The sequence below is a fragment of the Macrobrachium nipponense genome, chromosome 27, assembly GCF_015104395.2.
Source record: "Macrobrachium nipponense isolate FS-2020 chromosome 27, ASM1510439v2, whole genome shotgun sequence".
Classification (NCBI taxonomy): Eukaryota; Metazoa; Arthropoda; class Malacostraca; order Decapoda; family Palaemonidae; genus Macrobrachium; species Macrobrachium nipponense.
In genome coordinates, this window is record NC_087216.1 from 9,266,013 (window position 1) to 9,279,841 (window position 13,829).

The following is a 13,829-nucleotide window of genomic DNA, read 5'->3' on the forward strand; positions in this document are numbered from 1 at the left end:
AAGAAATAAGTTGCAAATCCAGGGATACAGTGTCACTTATAATCATTAGGAAGAATGATACAAATGGAGGGACACCCAGTGCAGGAATATGGTATAACCGTATAGGATTGGTTAATCAGCGGTCATCCAAAACCAAAACTTCATCCTTCCCTTCAGAACATTTAATACTAGCATTTTTTAAGTTTAAAATTGCCAGTATACTTTTGTTTCCTGTATACATTATATACATGGAACTGAAGTGTTTGAGGATAAGTTTTCCATAAACCTGAACAATGAATGGGGATTGATTGTTTGCAATCTTCAAGGGAGGCCCAACTCTGTTTAGTGAATTGAACCAAGCTTAGGGAAGCAACGAATTAAAAAGCATGAAAAACCACAGATTTAGCTTGGGAAGAAGCAATCTTATTCTACTGTCATGAAGAAAGAGAACTTACAGTTCACAAAAGAAAGGCAATCGCTACCGACTTTCCTTTAACAAGGGGCAAGGGAATTTTCCTGCAGTGTCCTAAGCTTAAGGAGACCACCCAGCCATAATTCTGACTTCAGTCCTTGAAACCTTGGTCATTGTGGCACCATCAAGGAAATGAATGTGGAATTAGAAGAGTGCTATTATTTTAACATATGAATGAAAAGGTTCCTTTGGAGGCAGTTGAGCACAATTGGCCATGGATAATCACAGCTATTCATGACCTCAAAGCCACTCTTGGGACACGGATGGAAGGCATTAAGATACTATTGTCCAGGTAGAGAGAAACAAAGTTCTGAAGTATTTAGGAGGAGCCCAGCGAAAGTCTTGGTAATGATGAACAGAAAACTTCTCTTTTAGCATATAAATAGTAAAAGATGGGCTAGGAGGCTAAATAAATAGTCACAATGGAACCCAACCCCAAACGCTATGGACGAGTTTCAGTTTTTCCCATCCTCACATTTTTCTACTTCAGTGATATTTACTCTCAAAATGCAAGAAATGAATTATATTATGTAAGAAAAAATATGCCATATAAATTCCAATGTGCATTCTTAAATATTCAACTTTTGTATCTATGGCTATGTGACCACAGATCTATCAAATTTAATTATAATTCAACCTACCATGAAAGTTTTCCTTTCTAAGGCTCCTTTCTTGACTGCTAATACTACTGTGCAGCTCATCTTCCTACTGTAAATTCTATGACCAAGCAGCCCATTTCCACCTATTATTTTTCAATAGTTTGAGCCAATTTTGAAGGGTCTTGCTTGTTTATCCTGAAAAAACCGACTTGTATTAAAACTTCTCTTGGGAAGGAAGGGGAATTATGGATTCATCTTGGAAAATAAATTAACTTAGTTTGTTTTAGACATGATTTTTTTTTATATAAAACTGCATTCATCATAAAAAACAATTCTTCATACAGATGCACCATAATTACCTAGTCTTTATTTGTAATTTTAAAATCCCCAGAGATGTAGCTTCTGAAGTCTTAAAGAGATGAGAGAAGCCAGTAAATCAACCACTAAGGATTTTACAAACTCAGTAATAATTAAGTCTTAACTACCTGAATGGGAGGTCAAAGGAATTTGACCCCCAGTGGCAGCAAGATTCCAATGGGTTTAGGATCTCTTGCTGACAGTAAAAGGACAGGTACCCAATGTTTTTTTTTCAACAACTTGAAAGTAAAGCAATTGTTTGAGTCAAGAATACTTCAAATTGAGAGAAAAAGTAACCTATTCTTCAGGCCTTAATAGTTAAGCTTCAGTTAAAAAAAAAAAAAAAAAAAAAAAAAAGCGAAACTAGACTTGTACCAGTTTATGCGCAGACCCACGACATTAAATACTACGTATCTCGGATATTAAAACAACAGTTGATTCTGCTAATACATGCCAATCATCCAGACACCTTCTCAACCTTAAGCTACTTTTGGAACTTTAGCTGACCAAAGCACAAAGTTGTTAAATCCTCCTCATCCCGAGGTGTTTCCTAGACGATGGAAAAAACAAGACACACGGTCCATGAGCAGGTGCCAAGTAATGTATTTGACCACAAAAAAAGAGGATGCAGACGGATGAATTACTAGTTTTCCCTACATCCTCTAATTCTTCTACTTCAGTTCTATTTACTCTGAAAAGACAAGCATTGATTCACATTATAAAAATGTGTAAAATAAAAAAATTAAATGTACCGAAAGAGCAGCGAAGTTAGGCTGGTGCCTGAAAAAACTTTAATAAAAGGTAAAGGGAAAAAAAGTTCAGGAATAACAATAACATTAGGGGAAGTTCTGTGGACAGATCATCTAAAGGTGTTTCTAGTAAATGAATTTCATTTCATAAAAAAATCCTTTTACCATATTCAACATAATAATAATATTAGAATAGCTTTTCCAAAACTCTTAGCTCTCAAATATTCTACTACCTTTACCTACCACTACCTATGTAACCATACAAATACAAATTAACTTGCCACGTTAGTTTTCCAAGCTCAATATCGTAATATTACTCCTTTTCATGGCTTCTTTTTTTAATACTGTATTACTGTGTGGCCCTCTTAATTTTGTAAAATAATCACATCCACAACAAAGTAATCCAATTTCCAGTAACTCATTCTTTAATAACTTGATCAGCTACTGTTGACAGAGCCTTGAATTTCTTCTACAATTTAGCCGTAATTTGCTTTGTCAAAATCCTCAGAGACGTAGCTTCTGAAGTCGTAAAAGATGAAAAAAAAATCAACTACAGAGTGTTTCATACAAACTTATCAGTCATAAATAGCTTTAACTACGTAATTAGGGTGGAAAGACAAAAGAATATGGCTCCCAGGGATACCAAGATTCTGAGGGTTTAGGATTTATTGGTGATAGAAACAGGTCAAGTACCGGATGTCTTTAAAAACTTGGAAGTGAAGCAGTAGTTTGTATCATGAACACCCCACCTATTTGAGCAATCCAAGTAAAGAACTAACTATTCAAGGCTGAATAGATCGCTTAAGAGGAAGATAACAATACTGGACTTGTGCCGGTTTATTTATTTGTAGACCTGAACCGCTACAGAAGTAATTCAGATCTCTTCTTAGAACAACAGACAACTCTTGTAGTACCATTCTATCATCCAAAGAGTACCATCTCAGCCTCAAGCTACTATAAATAGTGGAGCTGCAGCTGTCAAAAGCACAGAGCACATAACTGATGAGGGAAACAACCGAGTGGACTAGCTATGCCAGTCTTGCCCGCTTGTTGATCCACACTCCGTATGGGTTCCATGCAACGTAAAAACACCATGCAAACAAACAAACACACTCCGTACGAGTACTTTAACACGTCCTGACATGGAAGGTGGGCACCAGTCACGAGTCATCGGTGGTGGGAGCAACATCTCGAGACCTCTACTCTCCTTTCGAAGTAAGTATTTTCTCCAAAAGTACCTTTTCGGAGGGTGGATCAACAAGCGGGCAAGACTGGCACAGCTAGTCCACTCGGTTGTTTCCCTTAAGTCCTCCCTTTCAAGACAGAGAAGATATTTCTTGGACGATGGAGGAAACAAAACACACGGAAAGGCTTACATGGATGCCTTTGCTGAAGCATCTACAAGTCATTAGATGAATAGTGACTACGGAACATAGTCAGCCCTCAACTTTGGTTCAAAGACTTTGTGATTAAGTCAAGCAAAAATATGCAGATTCAAAGCCATTTTGTAAAACAGTATCACAGGTAACTGATTATTTTCGATCAACCAACACTGTACTCATTTTCCCCAATCCAAAAGTCGTTATCTGATCCCCAATGGTTGCTTCTGCAACATTGGCAGCCGTTTTAACTTAAAATTTAGATATAATGTATACAATACTGACGCTCAGGTCATTTTCCTCCCCCATCAAGACTAAAGGCTCCCATACACTGAACGATTTTCGTTATCGACACCCCCCCCCCCCCCCCACCACACACTATTCATACAGTATGAACGATTTCCGCACCGATTTCTGTCCTATGTATGGTGTTTTTACGTTGCATGGAACCAGTGGTTATTCAGCAACGGGACACCAACGGCTTTACGTGACTTCGAACCACGTCGAGAGTGAACTTCTATCACCAGAAATACACCATCTCTCACTCCTCAATGGAATGGCCGAGAATCGAACCCGCGACCACCGAGGTGAGAAGCAAACGCCAAACCAACCACGACACTGAGGTGCTCCGCACCGACTTCAGTCTGAACAAAGATTTTGTCTCTAGAAGACAAAGCATCATCTCTAGAACAGACTCGCGCGATAGCGTTATATCGGCAGACAACCCCATACATTGAACGATTTGTGTATGACAGACTCAAGTCGCAAGCCAGCAACCCAGATGCCCGCTAAGATCGTTCAGACACGAAGCTAAGCCAAGGTATCCCTTATTCTATATACCTTGGCTAAGCCCACTTTAGCATTCAGACAATTCCATTCACAGTGTTTTTGCCAACGATACAGACAGTCGTTCAGGCAATCGTTCAGTGTATGGGGTCCTTAGAGAAAGTATTTGCTGGACGATAGATGAAACTAAATACATGGCAAGAGTTGCCTGAAAGCCTTCCCTGAGTGAGTGAAGTGAAAATATGCCGAATCAGTCTTCATATAAAATAGCGTAACACTACCAACTATTGCTATACGATCCGCCAATACGGTGCTCATTTTTTCTTAACCGAAGTCGTTTTAAGTAGTAGTTCTTCGATTCCATCCGATTGTTTATACAATTTGTGAAGCTGTTTCAATTCAATATTCTTTAATAACAGAAAAAATCAATATTCTGTCAAGATAAAGATATTTCTGCAGCCTATAAATATCTCCCTAAACCTTGCGTCCCACAGTATAATTTACAAATCTTAATTTCAATTTAAATATTCAATTTAAGCAAAGATCCACAGTTATACGCAGGCTCTTAAAACATTCATCCAGTTTCCGCAGACAAGTAAGAAAAGAACAAGTACCAATGGAGTAAAACAGAAGTACGTACCAATGGAGTGAAAAACTAAAATCCCTTGTCTGTAGCTTATTATAAAAACGACAAGAGTGAATAGTACTGTTTTCAGTGGTCCTTCGAGTCGTCGAGTGTTTCTTTCAAAGCTACGGACGGGATCATCTGGGTGGCACGATTTCGTGTTATGTTGTTCAGTTGTTTTCTACAATTGTGGTCTCTAATAAATTTTCTGAAAAATGACGTTTGTTCCAAAATTGTAAAGAAATTCCCTAATTTATTCCGCAATAAATAATTGTGAGCCATTTGCCTGTCCTTTAGTATGATTTTGTATAACTTTATTTTTTGTACGTTTTCTTAAAATGTTTCTTTTAATATAACGTTTACTTTCGTTATGTTTGTTTTGTATGACTTTTGCCTATTATAATTTTGCTATAGTATATTATCAACATTTGATTTGTATAAAATTTGAACTATATATAGTTTGGCATTTGCTTTTGTATAAACTGGGTTAAAATTTTTATGTCCACACCACGGCCTAGAAAGACCGTGGTCCACACTAACATTAAGGCCAGAGTACTACACGAGCCACTATGTGGCGCCACAGAGTGGCGTCGGTGTGTGGCGAGGATGCAGCTGGTCTTTGAACTCCTTTTGCAACATATTCTTCATTATGATTGATTTGACGATATTTAATTTGAATCCAAAATTACGGATTAGACTTTGTAAAGTACGAATTCACGTTGTTGAAGAATGACAGTGCGAACGCGCTTGAAAAACATTTCCTTGACTTCAGATAATTGTAGTACATGCTGCAAATGGAGCATAGGGCCATTATTTCCACTCTATTTGAGGAAATATATTTTCGCCAGCATGAACGATCATATATTAGCCCAACAGCAAAGGCCGACTCAAGAAATGTAGTTATTCTCTCTCTCACCCACTGTCAAGGTCCTCCAAATGGAATGTGTGTCTTGAATACATGCTACGCATTCATTGTCTGCATTGTATGCCATTTGTCTCTTCCTCGATGTTTTTTTTTTTTTTTTTTTTTTTTTTTTTTTTTTTTTTTTTTTTTTTTGCCAAGGGCTTCATGACAAATACATATAAAGTTCTCGTCGTGCAACAACCCTGTTTGTGAACGGGATTGTCTTCGTTCCATTCTGCTGTCCTTCTCTTTCTCCTGTAGGGAGTCTACTAGAAACATCTAAATGAATTCGCCCTCTCTCCCGCAAAACCAGTTTCAGTCCCCTGCGACTGAATAACTGCAAACTTATACAGGTTTGTGAAAGAACACATTGTTGAGTTCTCCCCACTGGACATCATCATAGACTGCACTAAATGGATCTGTAACTGTAAGGGTAACTGGAGGGGGGGGGGGGTGGGGGGGGGGGGGGGGGGGGGGATAGGATAGGATGAAAGGTTCGTTAAAGCGATTAAAATCATTGTAGACTGCACTAAAATGGACTACTAACTACTAACCATTGGTGGGCATGATCTTTCATGATATCCACGCCTCTGGTGTTGCGGAACTTTCGTCTTCGTTACGTTTCTTATAACCCAAAAATACGTACTACATTGACCTTCCAGGGAATCACCTCTCTTTCGCTTCTTTGCTGGAACCATCATCAGTAAGTAAAAATTGTTTAGGTAAATTACATTTAATGCATCATACAATACTGTAGCAGCATATGAAAGCAAAATATATATTGATTGATAAGATTAGTTGTTGTTAATAGCTTGACAGATCTAAAAGAGGTGTTCAGTTTCAAGTGGTATATATAGTATATATATATATAACTATATATATATATATATAATATATATATATATATATGGATATATATTAGTAGAGGACTCCCGATAAGTCCGTAACAGAGCTTCAGAAATACACAATAGCATTTAATAGCATTTATTTTTTGACATCAGAAAATGAAAAAGAAAAAAATTTAATGAGCTTCTTTAGAGACTTGCATTTAAATTACCAAAAAAACAGTGCTATTATGTAGCATCTATAGTTTTCAAATACGTACTCTATGTATATGGTCAAATCAATGATTTGTTCAGAATTGGAAAACGTGACTGATATTTTGTGAGTATTTTTACTCTGACATAAAAAAAAAGTCGGCGAAAACTAAATTTTGACATAAAAAAATGAGATCCTTAACCTCAAAAACCTAAAGATAGTTTCCTGGTAGCACCTCGGAGTAGATGACGCGTATAGGTAAAAAAGCCGAAGTAGCCACCAATCGGCATTTGTAACTCTAATTTTAAAAGAATTATAGGGATAAAGAATGTTTTTAGAGGATCGTATCGACGAATACCAAACGTGTCATTGACGAATTATTATATATATAAAAGAGCGCATGAGAGGAAGTTATCAGGAACTGGACGATGCCGGAACTCTTCACCTTTAAGGCAAAACGGCTTATGATAAAATCAAGAGAAGAAATGCAGTTCATGTACATTGCAACGTTACAAGACAAAGACTGAATTTATTTTTATGTATTCGCACCAAGAATGTGTTTAACTTTTTTTTTTTTTTTTATCTTTTATTAGAACAAAATACATCACTGTAGGCGTTTTACAGTTAATTTCAATAGTATTTACATTATTTTACAATGATAATTTTCCTTCTTACAAGGACCTCTTATAAACAGAACATCAGGACATATTTAGCCGCAAGGCCGAACGCAAAAAAAAAAAAAAAAAAAAAAATGAAACCTGTGCGCTGGCAAGCGCAAATACAATTTCATATTTAAAAAGGATAAAGTAGCCAGGAGCGAGAATAAGCACCCCAGTCGCCCCCCCCCCCCCCCCCCCCCCCCCCCCCCCCCCACATCCCCCTCCTCTCTCTCTCTCTCTCTCTCTCCTGAAAGGATTTTGCGGTTTCAAGTCGAACATCCGTCAAAAGACAACTTCCGGACTAATAATGCTCTAAGGGTGACGGGGGGCCGGTCTGGCTAGATACCTTCAAGGAAGAAGGACTACTAGAGCTATTATTATTTTTGTTATTGTTATTGTTGTTGGAAAAGTAAATCCACAATAATTTGTCTGTTGATCTTGTCATTTAGAATACAAATCAGAAAGCTTCCGATGACTGATGCACGGTCCTCCTTGTCAAATTATTATTATTATTATTATTATTATTATTATTATTATTATTATTATTATTGATTATTATTATTATTAATCCCCGCCAGTATGTGATTGTCTTCAGCCTGGTTTGTTCGTTTTTATTTTATTACAATGTTTACCCACGTGACTATCGATGAAAGATTTATCTGTGTTTATCTATTTCTTTCTTATTTCATTTTATTTATTTATTTGTTTTGACTGTTGTTCTAACACGGGAGTAATCACAAATTTATCGACAACAGATAAATCGGGTTGGGATATTATGTCTTGTGTGAGAGTAAGAGATAAATCGGGTTGGGATATTATGTCTTGTGTGAAGTAAGAGATAAATCGGGTTGGGATATTATGTCTTGTGTGAAGTAAGAGATAAATCGGGTTGGGATATTATGTCTTGTGTGAGAGTAAGAGATAAAATCGGGTGGGTTGGGGATATTATGTCTTGTGTGAGAGTAAGAGATAAATCGGGTTGGGATATTATGTCTTGTGTGAGAGTAAGAGATAAATCGGGTTGGGATATTATGTCTTGTGGGAGAGTAAGAGCCATTTTCTGGTTTTTATCACCACCTCCTCGCTATAATAAAATTGTTTACTGACAGCCATGATGATAAAGTAATAACCTGAAACCCAGGGGAGCATTATGGTTATCCATGTCGACAAGCTAAATCATCTTCCTTGCCGATTTTAATCATTTGCCGGTTACGCAGACCAGCGCTAGATCTCCACTGTTTTTTTTAATCTTTTATTAGAGAAAATATTCAATATTTTACAATTTTAACAGAATCACGTTCAGAATTTTATCCAAGTGTACTTGAATTTATTAGAATCTAACAAAAATCTTATCTTGTACTTTTTACCAATAATCTATGTATTTTAATGTAAATGTTTTTCTGTAGTTACCCATATAAGAAGATTTTATCAGTATATATCTATTTTGCATTATCTTTGATTTGATAAACAATATTATACCATCTCTTTCATCTTTTATTCTTGCTTTGTGGGCTAACCAGATACCAACAACATAGTCGCAAATTTAAATTACGGCAGTGTTCCTGTCGAGTAGTTACCTAATTCCTGTAGTTCTATCCCTCCCCCCCCTCCCCCGCGTCCTTATGCTCCACTAACACTGGTTGGACATATGAAATGACTAGTTGGTGATGGTAATTACCGTAAATGCCTCTGGTCATTCTTGGTGGGCAAGTGGGGGGGAGGGGGATTGAAATTAAAACAACATATGGGGATTTGGCCGCAATGACTGTCAGTATATTTTTCAACCTATTAATTCCCGTCCCTTCGTTCTCAAATCTCAATACGAACTTCCAATAGTATTCTCAGGCTCATAGTCCGTTCCACTTTTGCGCGCTCCAACTCTTATCTCTCCTTTCTTCCACAATCAACAAATACTCACTCCATCAAAGCATTATCTTCAGAGCGCCACTCTCTCCATTTGCTTATTTTATTCTGAAATCTATTTGCTCATTGGCATTGCTCTCTGCATGCAATGTTGAATAGCTCCTTATTCTCCTTAAAGTCCTTACTTGCCTTCTCCTCGCCTTTATTTAATTACATGCTTTTTTTCACCTTACTTTCCCCTAATACACACTCATTTGTCTATAATGATTTACATACACAAACATTCGTATTATATATCCGTATATATATATATATATATATATAATATATATATATATATATATATATATAGAGAGAGAGAGAGAGAGAGAGAGAGAGAGAGAGTTGGAGCGCGCAAAATTATTATTATTATTATTATTATTATTATTATTATTATTATAACAAACTTCACTATAATAGCATTGGTCAGATGAAAATTCTGTTGCGTAATGCCTACTATCTCTGATTTAATAATAATACATACATCATACACACCCATATAATTTATATATATACAGTATATATATATACATATATATATATATTATATATATATATATATATATATATATATATATATATATCTATATATATATATATATATATATATATATGTATCTATATACTATATATATATATATGGGTGTGTATATGTATGTATTTATTAAAATCAGAGATAGTAGGCATTACGCAACAGAATTTTCATCTGACCAATGCTATTATAGTGAAGTTTGTTAATAATAATAATAATAATAATAATAATAATAATAATAATAATAATAATAAATAATAATAATAATAATAATAATAATAATAATAATAATAATAATGAATTAACATTCTTCTACGTAATAATCATAGAGAGAAGGTTAACAAATGCCTCGGTAAAATAACAAAATCATAAACTGTTTATGACCGAAGATATTGCTGCACAATATAACAGGTATTCATCAATAATGATATTCAACACCTTTACACGCCTCATCATTTCTTAAGTTTCTATTAATACCGGCGTCATTAGCCAATCCTTTTCCTGATCACTCCGACAAGTGCATCCCGAATCCAATCCAAGATTATTTTCCTAAAGTCGCAGCCTCCAAAATAACCGCGGAGGCGCGACGTGCACTGGCCACCCGAGATCAAGGTCTTGGCACTGACACCTTGCCCGAGATTAAGGGCATCAAGCATATATATCCACTAAAATCACCGAGTGGTGAAACCAAAGAGGTACCACACCACACCCTCTCTCCTCTTGTTCGAGTTCTCAAGGCTAAGAGGGACACGCCGAGTGTGACCTCTTGATACGGATGTTCCGGTTACCGCAGTCGATTTCGCAACTTCAGACTTACTCTGGTACAGATTTTTTTCTTTCTCGTGGGTATATGGGTATGGTTCGGGCCGCGGTCCAGATAGAACTTGTATCTAGACCGTGGGTTCGGGCCACGGTCCAGATAGAATCTAGACCGTGGTTCGGGCATACACAGGTCTGTTAAGTGGCGCGAATGGTGTGAGTCAGTGATGCCAACCCCTCTAACCCTACGCCCCTACACAAGACGAGAAATTACCCTTCTTACCTGAAAATGACCCAACATTCTGCGGCTATAATAACAAATACTTCTTTAGATTATGTTTATATGCAATATCATGAATACTGATAAGCATATTGATCTAAACCTACCTTGTTACAATTACCCTACACTTGAGAATATTGGCCTGCTATCTAAGATTTTGCCCATATTACCCTACGCGTAGGGCAATTACCCTACAGTTGGCAACACTGGTGTGAATGAGTGACTGAAAATCACGAAAGAAGCTAATCCTTCGATGTACGATTGCTACTTTACAAGTGTGACTGATGTTATGTGAAGTGTGTTTGATGCCATTAATGCGTAAATGTTCCCTAATATATCGTAGTTTATGGTGTTACTTTGAAAGTTTGAAGATTTAAATGTTAATTTAAACCAATATTTTCCTTTGCCTTCTCAATTCTCATTTTATCAATTTCTGCTTGCTTAGCGCAAATTTTTCTTCTTTTGGGGATTTGCTTATACTTGTTCAATTGTTTTTTTCACCTTCTTTGTTTCATTTGATTCTCTCTAAGCACAAGCTTTCTATTCAGCATATAAACTGTGAAATCTTTTCCTATTATTGGAGCATGTTTTCAATACTGCGCTATTAGTACCAATAACAATATCTAACTTAAAATAAAAATAATAATAATAATCGCCCTATAGGAAACTTGAGTTTGAGAGATTGATTGATTTGATTTATTAAAGATTATCTGGCATCGCAATTGCTAATGGCTATTGACGCCACTACAATAGAATATAATTATAAGGATATATATGTATATCCAAACTAACAAAAACATTCATACGCACATAGATACACACACAAAAGGACAAAATTAGGAACAATAATAAAAGCACTAATAACTCATTTGAATCTAATAAAATGAAATTAATAAAAGGAAATCCCCATAAAATCAATAATCATAAAACCTATTAAACTTAAGAGAGAGAGAGAGAGAGAGAGAGACGGGGTATACTTTGAAGCAAGAGCAAAGGTTATGGCGACCAGCCCCACTGGAGGATGGAACTTTTTTTATTTTATCTTTTATTATAAAAATACAATTACATTTCTTTAATTTACAATATTTGAATATTTTTCTTATTACAAAAATATAATTATAAACTTCGATAAAATTTTTCTACAAAAACAATATAAATCGAAATCAAAACGTATAGCTTAAAAATTCTTTAATGACATACTTACAAATATTGCTTGTATATCTACATTTCATATACATCCTATGTGATTCTAATTTATTTTTCAAAAGAAGAATTATATTATGGCAGCTATTGTTGTGTTAATAACACATCCACAAACCATACAAATAGCCAAAGGTCGTTTCAGCTCGTAATAGATTTTGTTGAAGACAAGAATATGCAAATAGTGTAACTAGATACGGGAATATGGGAATGAGAATAGTGTATCTATAGATACAGGAATATGGGAATGATTTTTTTTTTTATTCATTAATGACAATCAATGTTCCCTTAACCTGCGATACCAAACTGTAAAAGTGAAGAACGACGGGAAGAGGTTCCTGCTGACTGAAACAAACTTTTCCTATTATAGAATGCCGTGTCCTGACCTAACCAGATATTGCCTCCCTAACCTCACTGATCTACCTGGGGAGAGAGGGGGTTTCGCCCCTCCTGGACACACCCCCCAAGTAACACTAAACATCGGAAAAATGGAGTATGAACTATAATTTTAAGGTCCTGTTCGGAGGTGGTGTTAAGAGCCTGATCTTATCGTTCTTAAAACTACCCAAGATATATATATATACTATATTAATTTTACGGTAATGCGAGGTTCTAAAACAAAATCGTAAATAATCGATACAAATATAATTTGAAAACGTGCTTGATTTCAAGAAAAACTGTTCATAAGTCAAATATATCGTCTGAAAGGCTAAGCAGATGAAAGGACGTGGGTACAAAATATGAGATAACTGAACTATGCCCCCCCCCCTCCCCCCTCACAACACACTTCCCCGCTCCCTGTTCAAAGCGTCTGGGCTTTGGGTTGTAAAGCGACCCACTAGATTGAAACAGTTCACTATAGGCCAGTTAGGCTAGTTAAGGCAGGCCAAGCTTGGTAGAGTGCTACTTGTCTAACAAACTTCGTTCGACCCCATCAATTGTAATTCGTCAATTTTCTTATAAATTTCAGCCTCTCCCTCATGCAAAGGCAATCATTTTAACATAGACATAGCCTGAACATTTATTTACGACGAGTGACCCTTCCCCCTGCCAAAAATAAACAAAAAAGCAAAAAACAAAAAAATATAAATCATGAAAACTGCGGTCGACCACAGGCGTCACTGAGTGGTATACCACGTACTAGATAACGGGAAAACCTCAGTAGGAATGAATATCAATCCGACCTAAGTGCAATGACATTGTCTGAAAAGCGGTAATATCCTTGTCTGATGCATGTGTTAACATATTTGTTCTTATATTAACTGTAAATTTAGTTTTATTCAGTTATGGTGAGTTGTTTATATCTATTGCACGGTAATGTACACAGCGGAATCCTTTTTGTTAAAAAAATGTATAACAACTTTACTTGATGTAAATACCCGTTGATTTATTTTTTATAACGAACTAAAAGTAACAATGCAGCTCTTGGAATACTTCGTACTTAATATGTAAGGCTTCTGTAGCGAACCCATTTTAATCATACATATTAGAAGTGCTGTAATGAAACACTGCCGAGATGAAAAACTGCTTCAACAAATACAGATGAAAAGTGAAATGTGGCCTAATTAAACTCTGAAAGCATCAATATGACGATTTTTCACATACAACA

At 36.0% G+C, this 13,829-nt stretch overlaps 1 protein-coding gene across 1 annotated transcript in view; it reads right to left on the reverse strand.

Moving 5' to 3' along the window:
* The window catches only part of LOC135200806 (angiotensin-converting enzyme-like), a 139,679-nt gene that overhangs the window by 100,028 nt on the left and 25,822 nt on the right, over nucleotides 1-13,829 (reverse strand). The gene's annotated exons all lie outside the window — the stretch shown is intronic.